Here is a 17,710-nt window from a genome sequence, read left to right on the forward strand (position 1 = left end):
GGGGGGGAGAGGAGAGAGGGAGGGGAGAGGAGAGAGGGAGGGAGGGAGGGAGAGGAGAGAGAGGGAGGGAGGAGAGGAGAGAGGGAGAGGGAGAGAGGGAGAGAGGGAGGGGAGAGAGGAGAGAGGGGAGGGGAGAGGAGGAGAGAGGAGGGGAGCAGGAGGAGGGGAGGAGAGAGAGGGAGGGGAGAGGAGAGATGGAGGAGAGGGAGAGGGAGGGGAGGGGAGAGAGAGGGAGGGGAGAGGAGAGAGGGAGGGGGAGGAGGGAGGGGAGCGGAGAGAGGGAGGGGAGAGAGAGAGGGAGAGGGAGAGAGAGGGAGGAGGGGGAGGAGAGATGGAGGAGAGGAGAGAGAGGGAGGGGAGGAGATGGAGGAGAGGGGAGAGGAGAGAGGAGAGGGGGAGCAGAGAGAGGGAGGAGGGGAACAGGAGAGGGAGAGAGGGGAGGGAGGCAGAGAGAGGGAGGAAAGGTATGAGAGTGAGAGGTGAGAAAAGGCAGGAGATAAGAAAGTAATAAAAGAAGAAAAGAGGAGGAGAGGAAGAGAAGAGAGGAAGAGAAGACAGGAGAAGAGAGGAGAGAAGAGAAGAGAGGAGAGAAGAGAGGAGAGAGAAGAGAGGAGAGAGAAGGAGAGAGGAAGAGAAAGGAAGAGAGAGGAAGAGAAGAGAAGACAGGAGAGAAGAGAAGAGAGGAGAGAGAAGAGAGAAGGAGAGAGGAAGAGAAAGGAAGAGAGAGGAAGAGACAAGGGGAGAAGAAGAGGAGAGAAGAAGAGAGAGGAGAGAAGAGAGAGAGGAGAGAAGGCTGTGTTAGTTCATTCATCACAGCCAAGTGACGCGTCGTCCCGAACAGCAGGATTAATGTGTTATATTGATCAGTCTCCATGAAAAAGGGATTCCTTTAACGAGAGAATGAGCCCTATTCAGAGGGAGGAGGGGAGGGATGGACGAGGCAGACATTTAGTTCACTATTCAGAGGGAGGAGCGGAGGGATGGACGAGGCAGACATTTAGTTCACTATTCAGAGGGAGGAGCGGAGGGATGGACGAGGCAGACATTTAGTTCACTATTCAGAGGGAGGAGGGAGGGATGGACGAGGCAGACATTTAGTTCACTATTCAGAGGGAGGGATGGACGAGGCAGACATTTAGTTCACTATTCAGAGGGAGGAGGGAGGGATGGACGAGGCAGACATTTATTTCACTAAAAGCTCATCAGTAATTTAGACAGCGGGTATCCTCTCTGCTTAAAATATAAATAAAGACATGGTCAGAATCAGATGCATACTATTGTCAAGATCATTTCAAGTATGCACCAATATTCAGAGCTAAAAAATGATTACTTTCCTGAAGAGTACCAATTACAAGGCCAAACGTGAAATGTGTTCACAAAACAGTGATATGTTGTTCAGATAAATCTATAATGCCAACACAAACTGCCCATTGCAGTGGTTTTTAATGGCTCAGTTTTCACCAGATTAAGACCGGTTTGACCAGCCAGGTCACCGGTGATACAAGTCAGTGTTCGACGTCGGGAGATGACGTGTAAACCAGCCACTTAACCATTTGGAGTTAATGCTTCATCTTAAGATTTCACAGTTAATGCCTAAATTTAACCCTAAACTTAACAATGCAGAGTTATTTCCTAAACTTAACATTAAACACTTCAAAATTTGACATTTGCAACAACTTTAAAATGTGAAGTTTAATAAATATGGATTAACATCTAATTCTGACGTGAGACAGTGAGAGCTAGTTGGGTTTGACAACGCTTTTATGAAGTGTGCTATTGGGTCAACAGCACAGTTTATGCTAAATAGTCAGTTAACCTGCTTTCTCTAATTCCTCTAACAAGGGGACTGCCACCTTGCAAGGTTAAACAGGAGCTTGTCGGCTAACGCTAAAGAATGTAAAAATGCAAAAATGAGCTGAGCCTAATCTCTCTCTGTGGAGAATGGACTCTCTCTCTCTCTCTGCGGTTGTCAGAGTGACTTGTCTCAACGCCTGTCAGCCCTCCTGACAGCCACAGATGCTCGGTCCGGGCCTCCTGCGATTCATATTCAAGCTAATCCAATCTTTAGATTCTGCGCTAACCCACTTATCGTGCTTTGTTGACTAGCTTTTTTTTTCTGTTTTTACTCAACCGGGCCTCTATTTTTTTGTTTCAAAGCTCTTTTAATGACACTAGGTGTTAAGGGACATGGGGATTGAAGAGGGGTCACTGAGGTATGGCACCGACTGGTAAGAAATATTCAAATATGCGACTAGCATAGTGTGCTAACTCCAGCACTAGCTTCAAGGAGCTCATTAAAGGGTAGGTTGCAGTGGAAGGGAGCAGCTGGGGCTCTTAGCTGAGGACGTCCTGCCAGACTCTCTCTCTCCCTCTCCTCCCCCCCCCCCCCCCCCCCCTCTCTCTCTCTCTCCCCCTCTCTCTCCCTCTGCCCTCCTCTCAGAGGAATAAGATCTGCCTGCACCACAGCCTCACTTCAAAGTCTCTGGAGTTCAATTAAATGTGGATTAGAGAGGTTTTGGAGGAGAGACTGGGCTGCCCGTCCATCTCTCTCCCAGACTCTCACCTACACTACCCTAACAGGCTGGGCCCAGGACGACCCCACACCGTACCAGCCTCCCATCAGCCCCGTCACCATAGGAACACTGTCACAATAACCCCTCAAGCTGTGACTTCTGGTACAGAATATCCAAAGGGACTTATGGAGGGATTTTCTTCATTGGGCGTCAAAGTTATTTGTGAAAGACACTATTGTGTTTTTTGATGAAGGTTTTTGATGAAGGTTTTAGAAGGATCTAGGTGAGAAAGATGGGTATTTTGTCAGGTTTTTCGTCATCAGTTTGATCTTTCTATTTTTGATGAAGTCTTAGTGGATCTAGGTGAGTCTTCATCAGTCAGATTTTTTTCAATTATGAAAATCACTTCTCGTCATCTTTCAGCCACTCATGGACTGATCTCCACACTGCAGACAAGGCAGGCAATGACTGTCTACAGCAGCCACCACTCCCTGTGATACAATTAACCCTATTTGATCAGTGTTAATAGACTGTGTTGCACACTGCCACTCTGCAACCCACAGCCTCAACAGAGCATGACACAACAACACTGCACTGCAACACACTGCCTCCTCAACCACACTAGCACGCGCTCCAGCAGGTGTATCTCACTGATCATCCCTAAAGCCAACACCTCATTCGGCCGCCTTTCGTTCCAGTACTCTGCTGCCTGTGGCTGGAACGAATTGCAAAAATCGCTGAAGTTGGAGACTTTTATCGCCCTCACCAACTTCAAACATCAGCTATCTGAGCAGCTAACCGATCGCCGCAGCTGTACATAGTCTATTGGTAAATAGCCCACCCATTTTCACCTACCTCATCCCCACACTGTTTTTATTTATTTACTTTTCTGCTCTTTTGCACACCAATATCTCTACCTGTACATGACCATCTGATCATTTATCACTCCAGTGTTAATCTGCAAAATTGTAATTATTCGCCTACCTCCTCATGCCTTTTGCACACATTGTATATAGACTCCCTTTTTTTTATACTGTGTTATTGACTTGTTAATTGTTTACTCCATGTGTAACTCTGTGTCGTCTGTTCACACTGCTATGCTTTATCTTGGCCAGGTCGCAGTTGTAAATGAGAACTTGTTCTCAACTAGCCTACCTGGTTAAATAAAGGTGAAATAAAATAAAAAACTGCCTGTGGGACTGGGGGAGGATCGGGGGACGTTTTACACTGCAGTCTGCACCACGCCAATCAACTGACTTTATTTTAGTAATATACTGTATTCTCGTTATTGTATGATCATCACTGTGTACTTACAAATATATCTCAGCGATTTATAACAAAGCAGTGTCTAAATAACTAGATATGACAGTCTGGTCTGCGTGTCTCCTGCCCTGTCCTGTCTGTCAGCCTGTTTACCAGTCTGGTCTGCGTGTCTCCTGCCCTGTCCTGTCTGTCAGTCTGTTTACCAGTCTGGTCTGCGTGTCTCCTGCCCTGTCCTGTCTGTCAGTCTGTTTACCAGTCTGGTCTGCGTGTCTCCTGCACTGTCCTGTCTGTCAGTCTGTTTACCAGTCTGGTCTGCGTGTCTCCTGCCCTGTCCTGTCTGTCAGTCTGTTTACCAGTCTGGTCTGCGTGTCTCCTGCCCTGTCCTGTCTGTCAGTCTGTTTACCAGTCTGGTCTGCGTGTCTCCTGCCCTGTCCTGTCTGTCAGTCTGTTTACCAGTCTGGTCTGCGTGTCTCCTGCCCTGTCCTGTCTGTCAGTCTGTTTACCAGTCTGGTCTGCGTGTCTCCTGCCCTGTCCTGTCTGTCAGTCTGTTTACCAGTCTGGTCTGCGTGTCTCCTGCCCTGTCCTGTCTGTCAGTCTGTTTACCAGTCTGTTCTGCGTGTCTCCTGCACTGTCTGTCAGAGTCCGTTTAACAGTCTGATCTGAAGGTCATGACAAACCGCCTCAGACAGACATTTGGATCAGTCTGACTTCTCTATCCGCTGTAAGGATGGACAGACAGACAGGGTGGCCATCAGGTTCACATGTCAACAACACCGACCACTCATCAGACTACATGTCATAGACACACACACACAGACAGAGCGAGATACACACACTGCCTCCTCAACCACACTACATGTCACACACACACACACACACACACACACAGACAGAACGAGATACACTGCCTCCTCAACCACACTACATGTCACAGACACACACAGACAGAGCGAGATACACACACTGCCTCCTCAACCACACTACATGTCACAGACACACACACACACAGACAGAACGAGATACACACACACTGCCTCCTCAACCACACTACATGTCACAGACACACACACACACAGACAGAACGAGATACACACACACTGCCTCCTCAACCACACTACATGTCACAGACACACACAGACAGAACGAGATACACACACTGCCTCCTCAACCACACTACATGTCACAGACACACACAGACAGAACGAGATACACACACACTGCCTCCTCAACCACACTACATGCCATCTTTCCTGTAGAGGTGAAAAGAAAGATGGAAAGGTGGGTGGTGAGTAACCTTTACTCTCTGTTCCAAGGTGGGTGGGTGGTGAGTAACATTTACTCTCTGTTCCAGGTGGGTGGGTGGTGAGTAACCTTTACTTTCTGTTCCAGGTGGGTGGGTGGTGAGTAACATTTACTCTCTGTTCCAGGTGGGTGGGTGGTGAGTAACATTTACTTTCTGTTCCAGGTGGGTGGGTGGTGAGTAACATTTACTCTCTGTTCCAGGTGGGTGGGTGGTGAGTAACATTTACTCTCTGTTCCAGGTGGGTGGGTGGGTAGGTAACATTTACTCTCTGTTCCAGGTGGGTGGGAGGTGAGTAACCTTTACTCTCTGTTCCAGGTGGGTGGTGAGTAACCTTTACTCTCTGTTCCAGGTGGGTGGGTGGTGAGTAACCTTAACTTTCTGTTCCAGGTGGGTGGGTGGGTAAGTAACCTTTACTCTCTGTTCCAGGTGGGTGTGTGGTGAGTAACCTTTACTCTCTGTTCCAGGTGGGTGGGTGGTGAGTAACATTTACTCTCTGTTCGAGGTGGGTGGGTGGTGAGTAACCTTTAATCTCTGTTCCAGGTGGGTGTGTGGTGAGTAACGTTTACTCTCTGTTCCAGGTGGGTGGGTGGTGAGTAACCTTTACTCTCTGTTCCAGGTGGGTGGGTGGGTGGGTAAGTAACCTTTACTCTCTGTCCCAGGTGGGTGGGTGGTGAGTAACCTTTACTCTCTGTTCTAGGTGGGTGTGTGGTGAGTAACCTTTACTCTCTGTTCCAGGTGGGTGGGTGGTGAGTAACCTTTACTCTCTGTTCCAGGTGGGTGTGTGGTGAGTAACCTTTACTCTCTGTTCCAGGTGGGTGTGGTGAGTAACCGTTACTCTCTGTTCCAGGTGGGTGTGTGGTGAGTAACCTTTAACTCTCTGTTCCAGGTGGGTGGGTGGTGAGTAACCTTCACTCTCTGTTCCAGGTGGGTGGGTGGTGAGTAACCTTTACTCTCTGTTCCAGGTGGGTGGGTGGTGAGTAACCTTCACCCTCTGTTCCAGGTGGGTGGGTGGTGAGTAACCTTTACTCTCTGTTCCAGGTGGGTGTGTGGTGAGTAACGTTTACTCTCTGTTCCAGGTGGGTGGGTGGTGAGTAACCTTTACTCTCTGTTCCAGGTGGGTGGGTGGGTGGGTAAGTAACCTTTACTCTCTGTCCCAGGTGGGTGGGTGGTGAGTAACCTTTACTCTCTGTTCTAGGTGGGTGTGTGGTGAGTAACCTTTACTCTCTGTTCCAGGTGGGTGGGTGGTGAGTAACCTTTACTCTCTGTTCCAGGTGGGTGGGTGGTGAGTAACCTTCACTCTCTGTTCCAGGTGGGTGGGTGGGGTAACCTTTACTCTCTGTTCTCGGTGGGTGTGTGGTGAGTAACCTTTACAGGTGGGTGGGTGGTGAGTAACCTTTAACTCTGTGTTCCAGGTGGGTGGGTGGTGAGTAACCTTCACCCTCTGTTCCAGGTGGGTGGGTGGTGAGTAACCTTTACTCTCTGTTCCAGGTGGGTGTGTGGTGAGTAACGTTTACTCTCTGTTCCAGGTGGGTGGGTGGTGAGTAAACTTTACTCTCTGTTCCAGGTGGGAGGTGAGTAACCTTTACTCTCTGTTCCAGGTGGGTGGGTGGTGAGTAACCTTTACTTTCTGTTCCAGGTGGGTGGGTGGGTAAGTAACCTTTACTCTCTGTTCCAGGTGGGTGGGTGGTGAGGAACCTTTACTCTCTGTTCTAGGTGGGTGTGTGGTGAGTAACCTTTACTCTCTGTTCCAGGTGGGTGGGTGGTGAGTAATCTTTACTCTCTGTTCCAGGTGGTTGGGTGGTGAGTAACCTTTACTCTCTGTTCCAGGTGGGTGTGTGGTGAGTAACCGTTACTCTCTGTTCCAGGTGGGTGTGTGGTGAGTAACCTTTACTCTCTGTTCCAGGTGGGTGTGTGGTGAGTAACCTTTAACTCTCTGTTCCAGGTAGGTGGGTGGTGAGTAACCTTCACTCTCTGTTCCAGGTGGGTGGGTGGTGAGTAACCTTTACTCTCTGTTCTCGGTGGGTGTGTGGTGAGTAACCTTTACTCTCTGTTCCAGGTGGGTGGGTGGTGAGTAACCTTTCCTCTCTGTTCCAGGTGGGTGGGTGGTGAGTAACCTTTACTTTCTGTTCCAGGTGGGTGGGTGGTGAGTAACCTTTACTCTCTGTTCCAGGTGGGAGGTGAGTAACCTTTACTCTCTGTTCCAGGTGGGTGGTGAGTAACCTTTACTCTCTGTTCCAGGTGGGTGGGTGGTGAGTAATCTTTCCTCTCTGTTCCAGGTGGGTGGGTGGTGAGTAACCTTTACTTTCTGTTCCAGGTGGGTGGGAGGGTGAGTGAGTAAATTTTACTCTCTGCCCCAGGTGGGTGGGTGAGTGAGTAAACTTTACTCTCTGTTCCAGGGGTTCATTTCTACACCCCAGTGTGTTTCCAGTGATCCTCTCCTCATCAGAGTGAGTACTTGGCTGTGAGGCACTGAGGGCTAAATTGATGATGTTGCGGCCAGTCTCTCATATGACAGGTATGACAGGTCTAGAAGCGACGCCGCTCGTCACCTCATGTCATATTGTGAACCAGACCGATGCGTCTTCACTCATATCCAGATATAATATTTGAGACCGATGTCCTTCAGAAACCCTGTCTTGTAAAGTTCCAGGGCGGGAGTCAACATTCCCTCCCTTTCCTCCACACACACCTTTTCCCTTGCAGTTGAAAAAGCTTGGAGGGTGACACGACAAACTATCCAGGGGAGAGAAAGGTGTGCCGCCTATGACCCACTTGGTCGAAGCGGCTGCTGGACAAATTGCAGCGGTGAGGTGGATATTGTCCGGGGCTGGAGTTATTGCTACATATGCTATAGGGCTGTGATAGATAGACAGAGGACGGGTCAGTAGAAAACACATAAAGAGGAGAGGAGAGTGAGAATTAAATCACTAAAGAAGAATGGAGTCAGACAGTGGACCAAAACACAGTAATAAACAAGTAAAACAAAATGACTGTGGTTGAGAAGGTACCTAAAATATATTCCAGAGAATTGTAGATATGACTTTATTCTACACTTTATTTGAAAGTGCCATATACTGGAATAAAGTACCATGGTGGTATATACTGTATGCCTCCTAGTGTCTCAGAGTCTCCGATTGCATCTATACCTAATGGCTCCAGACTGCAGGTGTTTGTGGCTGCAGCCTTCCAGGCCTCCATCTGTCTCCATCACTGGCCCTGAAGGCCTTGAAGGTGAAACACCACCACTCTAACTCCCCTCAACCTCCTCCAGATGTGGCCACAAATGGCCCCTGTTGATTGGCCTGCCGCCTGATGGAGGCCTCTTCTGATTGGCCTGCCTGATGGAGTGCTTATTGAATTAATGCAGAAGTCCGACTCGGAACACACAATTCCAAGAACCAATGAAGCAGGGAGAGAAAGAACAGACTGAAGGATGGGACTGTTGAAGGATAATAGTTTGAATTGACAAACCGAGATATAATGGTTTTGATAGAAAAAAATATTGAAATATATCTTGACATATATCTTGTATTTCTCAAAGACAAAAGCTCTACAGGGTTGCAAAAAACAAAATCCCTAGCCATCTTCACTCTTATGCATTTGATTATGGCTTAATATAGCTTTCTCGTCCCCTGTTTCAGGTACAGCAATTCTCATCAATTCAGCTCTCTGACTCCAAGCTGACTTTCAAAGCGACTGACACCACAGAGGATGCATGCAGCCAAACAGAACAACAAAAGGCTTTGAGTCTCGATTGTGAAGCTTTTTTTCTCTCTCACAATCACACTCACTCTCCCTCTCTGCCGCACTGGGAGTTATTCAACCTGTTTGTGCCTGGGCTGCTGGTCATTTCTGAAGCACTATCGTTTGTCTCTGTCAGACACCCAAACGACTCTGGAATGAAGAGGGACACATGAAGGGGGACCGGGGGAGAGATGTGCCTCTACCAACCCCCCTAGCTATCCACCGCTATCCGACACACACACACACACAATCTCTCAGCCGATCCCTGCCAATGGACCTACTCCATCACACCCTCCCCACTCCAGAAATGACTACCCACCAACACACCCCTCCTCACCCCCACCTCCTCAAGCCTGCTGCTGATGTGGTTTTTTAAAGATCCTATTCTGAATGTTCTACTTTGTCTGTCTGATTTTTCACTGTGCGGTTTACATCGGTAGTATTCTGTCATGTGACAAATAAACTGTTTTGACCTGGACTGGGGGCACAGCACCACCCGTTTGGGTTCCTGACACAAATGTCATTGAAAATACCGTATAACATGAGAGGAGAACAAAGTAGCAGGGTAGTTGTGCTGTGAGTGTTACAAGATGTGTGTGTGTGTGTGTGTGTGTGTGTGTGTGTGTGTGTGTGTGTGTGTGTGTGTGTGTGTGTGTGTGTGTGTGTGTGTGTGTGTGTGTGTGTGTGTGTGTGTGTGTGTGTGTGTGTGTGTGTGTGAGAGAGTTACAAGATAAATTAGTCTCTCAATAGCGTTCTCTATTGGGGAGACGAGGCGCGGGTGTTTGGGCTGATAAGGACTTCCTGGCATTGAGGAGAAAAAGGAAACAGTGTTACATAGTAAACAGCAACCAATGTCGCTTATTAGAATAGAATAAAACTTTATTGTACAATGTCAATCAGGAAATTAATCTAAGGATGGTGTGGCAAGAGGGAAGAATAAAATAGCGTTTTTGCATCTGGTTTAGTACGCCTTGTGTTGCGTCTGTCTGTGGCCTTTGAAGGAAAATTAGGTGATTGAAGTTCAATTTGTAGGCTGTTATTAAGCGTTTCCGACCGGCTGCTTCGGTTAAAGGATCACGGAGGAGGGATTTATTATTACCTTTTGGTCCTATGAAGAGCTGGAGATAAAGTGATGAAATTAATGAGCGGGAGGAAGAGAGGTGATCAATCAACATCAAAACAGAGATGGGGGGTAGAAGGAGAGGGAGAGGGGCAGAGGGAGAGAGGGAGCAGCCATATTGGGGAAGTTGATAGGGTTTGTAGTGAAAAAGAAACCTCAGTACGGAATTGGAATTGCTTTTGCGACGCGCAAACACACACACACACTCATTTACACCCCCTCCTCACGCACTCTGACGAACACACACACACAAACTCTCTCTGTGTGCGGATATTTGTGTGTGTGCTACGTATTCCAATGGGAATGTGTTTTGTATAGAGGGGGGGTTTGTGTGCAGAGGCCTCTGTGAACATTAATCAAGCCCCTTTACCCCCCCCCCCATGTGAAATAACTACAATGTTTACACCACCTTCTCAACAGCCAGGTGCACATGATTCTGCATTACAAATCACACCAATTATTCCTGTGTATTCCCATGGACTTCCCCAATAGAACAGAAGCAGCAGTAGTTGGACTACAACACTTTGAATCATATGAACAACGAGCCAGAAGATCAAGGACCCTGTAAAGCCTAGTCACAGTCTGGACATCTGAAGAATCCCCAGCAGCATATTTTCCAACTCTTCTTCCTTCGCTTCACTGACCACAGAATCAAAATCAGGTATGATAACCACAGCAGCGGTCTGAGACGCGAGTCTGGAGTTTACAACTGTCCAAACCTAAATGAATATGAAAGCGAAGACTAACACAAGCAGACACTTGAGTCCATGAGTTTGACGTTAGCCTTCCCTGGGACCTCATCTACATGGGCTCTGCCTCCTGTGGAACTCCTATATCCCCCAACCCCACCTCCTCCCTCCCTCACCCTTGCTCACCCTTCATCTGACACACACAGGCTTTGCCCCCCTCCCCCGGTTAGGTTCTGTTCCAGCCTGGCACACCACACCCAGCCATGTCACCCGACATCAGAGAATGAGTTCATCAGACTAATGAGTAGGAGGTAGAGAAGGGGTGTGGAAGGGGGAGACTAACGAGGGCCTGGGCCTCTGCTCCAATCAGGGCCCTCGCCTCCGCTGGCATGTACGGGCCCCTCTGACTCACCCCAGGCCCCCCCTCAGCCCTCTGGAGCCAATTAGGACAAAATTTGTTGTTGAGTTTGAGTGATACCAGGAAAAAACAGAGAGGTGGTAAGTCAGAGAGAGAGAGAGAGAGAGAGAGCGAGAGAGAGAGAGAGAGCGAGAGAGAGAGAGAGCGAGAGAAAGAGAGCGAGTGAAAGAGAGCGAGTGAGAGCGAGAGAGAGAAAGAGAGCGAGAGAGAGAAAGAGAGCGAGAGAGAGAAAGAGAGCGAGAGAGAGAAAGAGAGCGAGAGAGCGAGAGAAAGAGAGCGAGAGAAAGAGAGCGAGTGAAAGAGAGCGAGAGAGAGAAAGAGCGAGAGAGAGAAAGAGAGCGAGAGCGAGAGAGAGAGCGAGAGAGAAAGAGAGCGAGAGAAAGAGAGCGAGAGAAAGAGAGCGAGAGAGAGCGAGAGAGAGCGAAAGAGAGCGAGAGAGAAAGAGAGCGAGAGAGAAAGAGAGCGAGAGAGAAAGAGAGCGAGAGAAAGAGAGCGAGAGAGAAAGAGAGCGAGAGAGAGAAAGAGAGCGAGAGAGAGAGAGAAAGAGTGAGAGAGAGAGAGAAAGAGAGTGAGAGAGCGAGAAAGAGAGCGAGAGAGAGAGAAAGAGAGCGAGAGAGAGAGCGAGAGAGCGAGAGAGCGAGAGAGCGAGAGAGCGAGAGAGAGAGAGAGCGAGAGAGAGAGAGAGAGAGAGAGAGAGAGAGAGAGAGAGAGAGAGAGAGAGAGCGAGAGAGCGAGAGAGCGAGAGAGAGAGAGAGAGAGAGAGAGAGAGAGAGAGAGAGAAAGAGAGAAAGAAGAGAGAAAGAGAGCGAGAGAAAGAGAGCGAGAGAAAGAGAGCGAGAGAAAGAGAGCGAGAAAGAGAGTGAGAGAGCGAGAGAGAGAGAAAGAGAGCGAGAGAGAGAGAAAGAGAGCGAGAGAGAGAGAGAGAGAGAGAAAGAGAGCGAGAGAGAAAGAGAAAGAAAGAGAGAGAAAGAGAGCGAGAGTATAAGTATAATAGGTATATAACTGTATCTCACTGTATTTGGAATGTCTGATATCGGTGACCTAAAGATGGTCATACTATCATACTGTTGATAAGCAACTGCTTGCTACGGTTACGAATAGGGTTGGGTTTAGAATAAAGGTTAGGATAAGGGCTATTAGACAGTTAGTCTGTAGAGCATCTACAGATGGACTATCCAAACAAGGTGTGATACAGTCTCCCAGAATGTGAAAGGAGGAGTGGAGGGGGGGGGAGAACCACATCTAAGAGGGGAAAATAATTATTTTGGCCCCATAGTGAGAGTTCTAGGATCATGGGACCTGCAGAATGGTGGAAAACACATGACTCTACTTTCTCACCCCAGCAGTCATCCCCACAACAATAGGCAATTAAGAGAACACTCTACTGCAATAACATACATATGCACACTACACACAGGTTTGTTTCAGGGAATTACAGAAAATATTTGACAAATTTGTCCAATAAATTTAGCCAAAGGATTTGTGTCATTAGGGCATGATTGATGGACACGATTGTTGTACCCGCATGTAACTGAGTGATTCAAACTCTAATCACTGGTCACGTATAGGAGTCTATGTGCCTCGAGGCAAGTAAAACAAACCACGACACTGAGCAAATAAACAGGCCTAAGAAGCTGCTGGAGTGTGAGAGATTTGAAGAAAAATAAAGAGGGCCCAAGCTTGCGTTTAGTCGAGTTTATAGTAGTGACATCCAAGCCAAACGCATTTACCCCCAAACGCTGCTTAGTTTGGGGCTATACTCTTTGAAGGAAGTCCCTTCTTTTCAAAGGATATTTGGGGCCATTTAGTTTGAATTTATCCTAATAGGGATTAAACCTTTTATGTCCCTCTCCACTGTGTTTGCTAACAGGTTAGCCTTTTAACTTCCCAGCCCGGCCCCTGCTCCGGCGCTAGCTAGCGGCTTAGCCTTATAAAGCGTGAACAAAAAAAGCCGCGTGTGGATTTAGGAAAATGACGGAATGGTCCTGGGGTTAATTGGCAGAGAAGTGAAGCCCTCAATGCATTGACTCATTAAACAAGTGAGCTTTTGTGCAGATCGAGGCCAGGGACAAGGAGCTCTGGAGAGATAATAAGAAACCAAACTGTTAGAGGTAGCAAGTGCAATAGGTGGCAGCGGTGGGATATGAATAGTAACACGAAACAGGAGCTGGGAGTTTTTTTATGAGAATTTAAAAAACAACAAGAGGATAAGACCAAACCCAATCTGGCAACCCAGTGTGTGGGTCAATGTGTCACTTTCTTTCTTGAGGTGAAGGAGGAGATAAAGTTTGATTTCTTTAGGTAATTACACAGAGATAGGGATCAGTTTAGCCAGAGGGGGTACACAGAACCCCCCTTCCCCATTCAAGGCCTGGCGTTTCTCTCCCCTTAACAGTTTTGGGTTGAGACTTAAAGCTCTTTAACCTTGGGGCCGGTGAGGGCAGAGTTGGTGGCTCTGGGGTGATGGTGGAATAAAGGAGGGATAATGCCACATAAGTGAAGGGAAGAGGAGCGTGAAATTCGCCAGACCTATGCAGATTTAGTAGGCTGCATGTCCCTGCATTTTACCTGCTACTTCGGGGCAACGATGGCCGTTCAAAAAAAGACAAAAAGAACAATAACAGAAGGATGTTGCTACTGTACTTATCATTGACCTGGGGACAAAGACTCTTCCCAGGCCTAAAATTGTCCACAAAGGCTTTAAAACGGTTGGTTCTTTCATTGATTAAATACTATATCCAACAGCTATCTTTTAAGAAGTACAAAACAGTCCCTCGAGACCACGAGGTTGCACCTGTCGGAGGTGGGATACAACTTCAACGACTAGAAAAACGCTCCTCGAAGTGTCAAGCCAGTCAGCCAACGCTAGCCCCGTCATGAATGGAGGAGAGAGGAGATGGAGGCGCTTTTCATTGAAATTCAGAGGTGCAGAGAAAATCGAGGAGACAGGCCCAAGCTTCTGGAGCAAAGTGTTCAAAGACTGAGGCATTGTCCCCAACCTCCAACTTCCCTCTAAACCGCCGCCGCATTGAGCCACCGTTCGCCACACAAACATCAGACAGGTTAAGATCGCTGGCCAGCGCCTATCACATTCTCCCCGCTATCCCTCAAACTCCCAAAGCCCCCTTTGGCCTTTTTACCATCGACAGGCCTTTTTGGGGGTCGCTGTGGAGCTCCACTGAGGTAAACTCTTCACTAATCCTGCTTTTGTCCCTGGCTTAATTGGATTGGAGAAGGGGTGTGGGGTGGAGAGTAGACCTCTCTTAGGAGTGTTTGAAGGGGCAAGAAGGGTTGGGGTTGGGGGAAAGAGAGGAAGAGAGAGGGAGAGTGAAAAGGGGGTCTTCCCTGACTGGATGAATAGAACCCCATGGCTATGTGGAAGATTCCGAGGTGATTCAATCCGAGCTAGATGATCTGTATGGTCGTGTTGAGAGCCGTCCCTTTAAGAAGATAACTGAGCTAATAAATAACCTCCACTCTCCAGAGGCAGGGGTCTAAGGGGGTTAAATGGAGGAGAGGGAAGTCAACTAGCTAGTGATAGTGTTTGGATAACCTGCCCATCTCTGTTAGCTAGGAGATTCCATTTATCCATGCTCAATTCCATTCATGTATTGGGGGAGGAAATAGAGGCTGTAATCTGTTTTCTACATGGACTGTCTGTCGTCTGAGTTGGACCCAATGTTCCATTTCAAATGATCAACTGAGAGACGTGATTTTTTTTTTGTTGGTTTAAACGACTGGTGCAAAACTAATTCCAGTGGCTCGTTAAACACAGAAATAAAACGGATGACGGTGAGGAAATATGAACATGTTGGTTGTGAAGATGCAACCCAAGATATCACCCACGACAACATGAGCAGCCCTATCCGAAGCACATGCTTTGTTCTCCAAAGCATCAGTCCTTACCAACAACAACAAAAACAAGCCTTTCAAAGTATGTTTCTTGAGTGTTGTTCTTGTGTTGGCCCCTTGTTTGTGTTTCTAGTGTGGAGCAGAGCTATAAACCCCTCTAATGCCATTGTCACCTATAAAGGAGTCTTGGTTGAGTGAGTACACAGGGCCCCTGTGGAGGTGCCATTTCAACCAGACTGGACGGGTCATTAACCATGATGGCGGTGGCAGCACCACCAGGAGTCACACACTATTCTCACTGATAGGATATAGTGGATACCTATACAGTCGGTCAACACAACAATTGTTCTAATGTCATTTTTGCACTGTCTGCTTTGTCATGCATCATGTGCAGTAAGAATATTAGCCAAAAATGAGAACGTTGTTCTGGTTTCTCTGTCAGAGGCCTACTATTCTGATTTCTTGCTGGCCCATATCAATCATTTAGCCTCCATTAGTTGTATATCTCTTGATTGAAATGGTAAAATATGCACTCCCACCACTGGTTATCTGTCCATAAAAACGAAGGTAAAACACACAATTCCCCATTTAGATATAATCACATGTCGCCACAAACGTTCTAGATGCTTCCCTCCTTCCATATCGCCATCAAAAATGATCCTCCAAATAATTAACAATTCCAATTTCCATTTGAGGGCAGTGATCGATCTTCCCGCAATCTGTCTGACTCTGACCTCTGTTCTGTTGACTAACAAAGGCTTGCTGATAGAACAGCAGGTACACAGGTGTTGAGTGGTTAATATCACACACACACACTATCAGACTGTAGCACCAGGCAGACTGGCATCCACAAGCAGGATGATCCATCAGGCTACTGCTGTTGCCTTTGACACCATGTGTCAGAACCTAAATGATGGAGCTGTGTGTGGTGTGAGAGAGTTATGTGCGTCTATGACTGTGCATGCGTGCGTACACAGAGAGACAGACAGAGACAGAGAGAGAGAGAGAGAGAGAGAGAGAGAGAGAGAGAGAGACAGAGAGACAGAGAGACAGAGAGACAGAGAGACAGAGAGACAGAGAGACAGAGAGACAGAGAGACAGAGAGACAGAGAGACAGAGAGAGAGAGAGAGAGAGAGAGAGAGAGAGAGAGAGAGTTATCAATCAGAGAGGGAAGGCCCTGGTCGGACATGGCCCTGATGGAAACCAGTCAAACAAACCCCACAGATGGAGCATGATGGAGGGGCCAGGATCAGGTGCAACCAGGGCTTCTTTGTCTGGAGGTATTGCATGGCGAGGTGTGTCTACAGTACAAACACAGGAGCAAGAGGTGTGGGATGAGAGGGAGAGAGATGTGTGAGATGTAAAACTGTGTGTGTGTGTGTGTGTGTGTGTGTGTGTGTGTGTGTGTGTGTGTGTGTGTGTGTGTGTGTGTGTGTGTGTGTGTGTGTGTGTGTGTGTGTGTGTGTGTGTGTGTGTGTGTGTGTGTGTGTGTGTGTGTGTGTGTGTGTGTGTGTGTGTGTGTGTGTGTGTGTGTGTGTGTGTGTGTGTAAAACCAGTATTTCTCTTTCTGTGTGTGGTGCCAGCTAGATGGAGACAGAGACAGTGATGGTGTTAAAAGAGTAGAGAGAATCAGGGGAAGGAGACATTAGTCATCATTAGCCGAGGGGTTGACACAGTGTCTAAGTGGTTCCCTGTGTGATGACCAAGTGGCAATCATCTTTCCCCAGGCCTGTCCTGCCTGATTACATCTCTCTACTGGTGAACCTTGAATCTGCCGTGTTTTCACACACACACACACACACACACACACACACACACACACACACACACACACACACACACACACACACACACACACACACACACACACACACACACACACACACACACACAAACACATCAGCACAAGCATAGACACACACACACACACACACGTAGGTGCACAGTCACAACCAACGGCCCGTTTAACATCTCAGCAATAACAAAACCGACACGAGATCCGGGCGACAACGACAACAGAAACAGAGGAACAGTGGAGAGGTAAAAAGAAGAGAAGAGAGAACAGGAGATGAAACAATCTTCAACACCATTCCACCTTGTAGCCTGCTCTGAATCAGAACGTAAAGCACCACTGACTACATGCTGACAGAAGCAGAACGAGTTGAATACAAACTGTCCTTGAGTTCCAGCTCTCGAAAAGCAATTACATCTACATTGATGCCAGACGAGAATTTATCAACGGTTAGAACTGCCTTCCTTGTAAATATGGCTGTAACACAACAACAACAACAACATATGACCCTATTGACAAACACACAAGCAACATCTTGAAAAGTGTCTAACTCTTGATCTGGCGTTGCAGTAAGTCAAGTTCAAAATAACTATTAATATGGCTGAGACAGGAACAGGGTTATAAACAATATAGGGAGGGGTAAAGAAGATGGCCGCCACAGGAACAGGGTTATAAACAATATAGAGAGGGGTAAAGAAGATGGCCACCACAGGAACAAGGTTATAAACAATATAGAGAGGGGTAAAGAAGATGGCCGCCACAGGAACAGGGTTATAAACAATATAGAGAGGGGTAAAGAAGATGGCCGCCACAGGAACAGGGCTATAAACAATATAGAGAGGGGTAAAGAAGATGGCCGCCACAGGAACAGGGTTATAAACAATATAGGGAGGGGTAAAGAAGATGGCCGCCACAGGAACAGGGTTATAAACAATATAGGGAGGGGTAAAGAAGATGGCCACCACAGGAACAGGGTTATAAACAATATAGAGAGGGGTAAAGAAGATGGCCGCCA

At 47.6% G+C, this 17,710-nt stretch overlaps 1 protein-coding gene across 2 annotated transcripts in view; it reads right to left on the reverse strand.

The window, feature by feature from the left end:
* LOC118381187 (lipopolysaccharide-responsive and beige-like anchor protein) overlaps window positions 1-17,710 on the reverse strand; it is a 223,833-nt gene that overhangs the window by 126,362 nt on the left and 79,761 nt on the right. The window lies entirely within an intron of this gene.

The sequence above is a fragment of the Oncorhynchus keta genome, unplaced genomic scaffold (assembly GCF_023373465.1).
Source record: "Oncorhynchus keta strain PuntledgeMale-10-30-2019 unplaced genomic scaffold, Oket_V2 Un_scaffold_14865_pilon_pilon, whole genome shotgun sequence".
NCBI classification, from domain to species: Eukaryota; Metazoa; Chordata; class Actinopteri; order Salmoniformes; family Salmonidae; genus Oncorhynchus; species Oncorhynchus keta.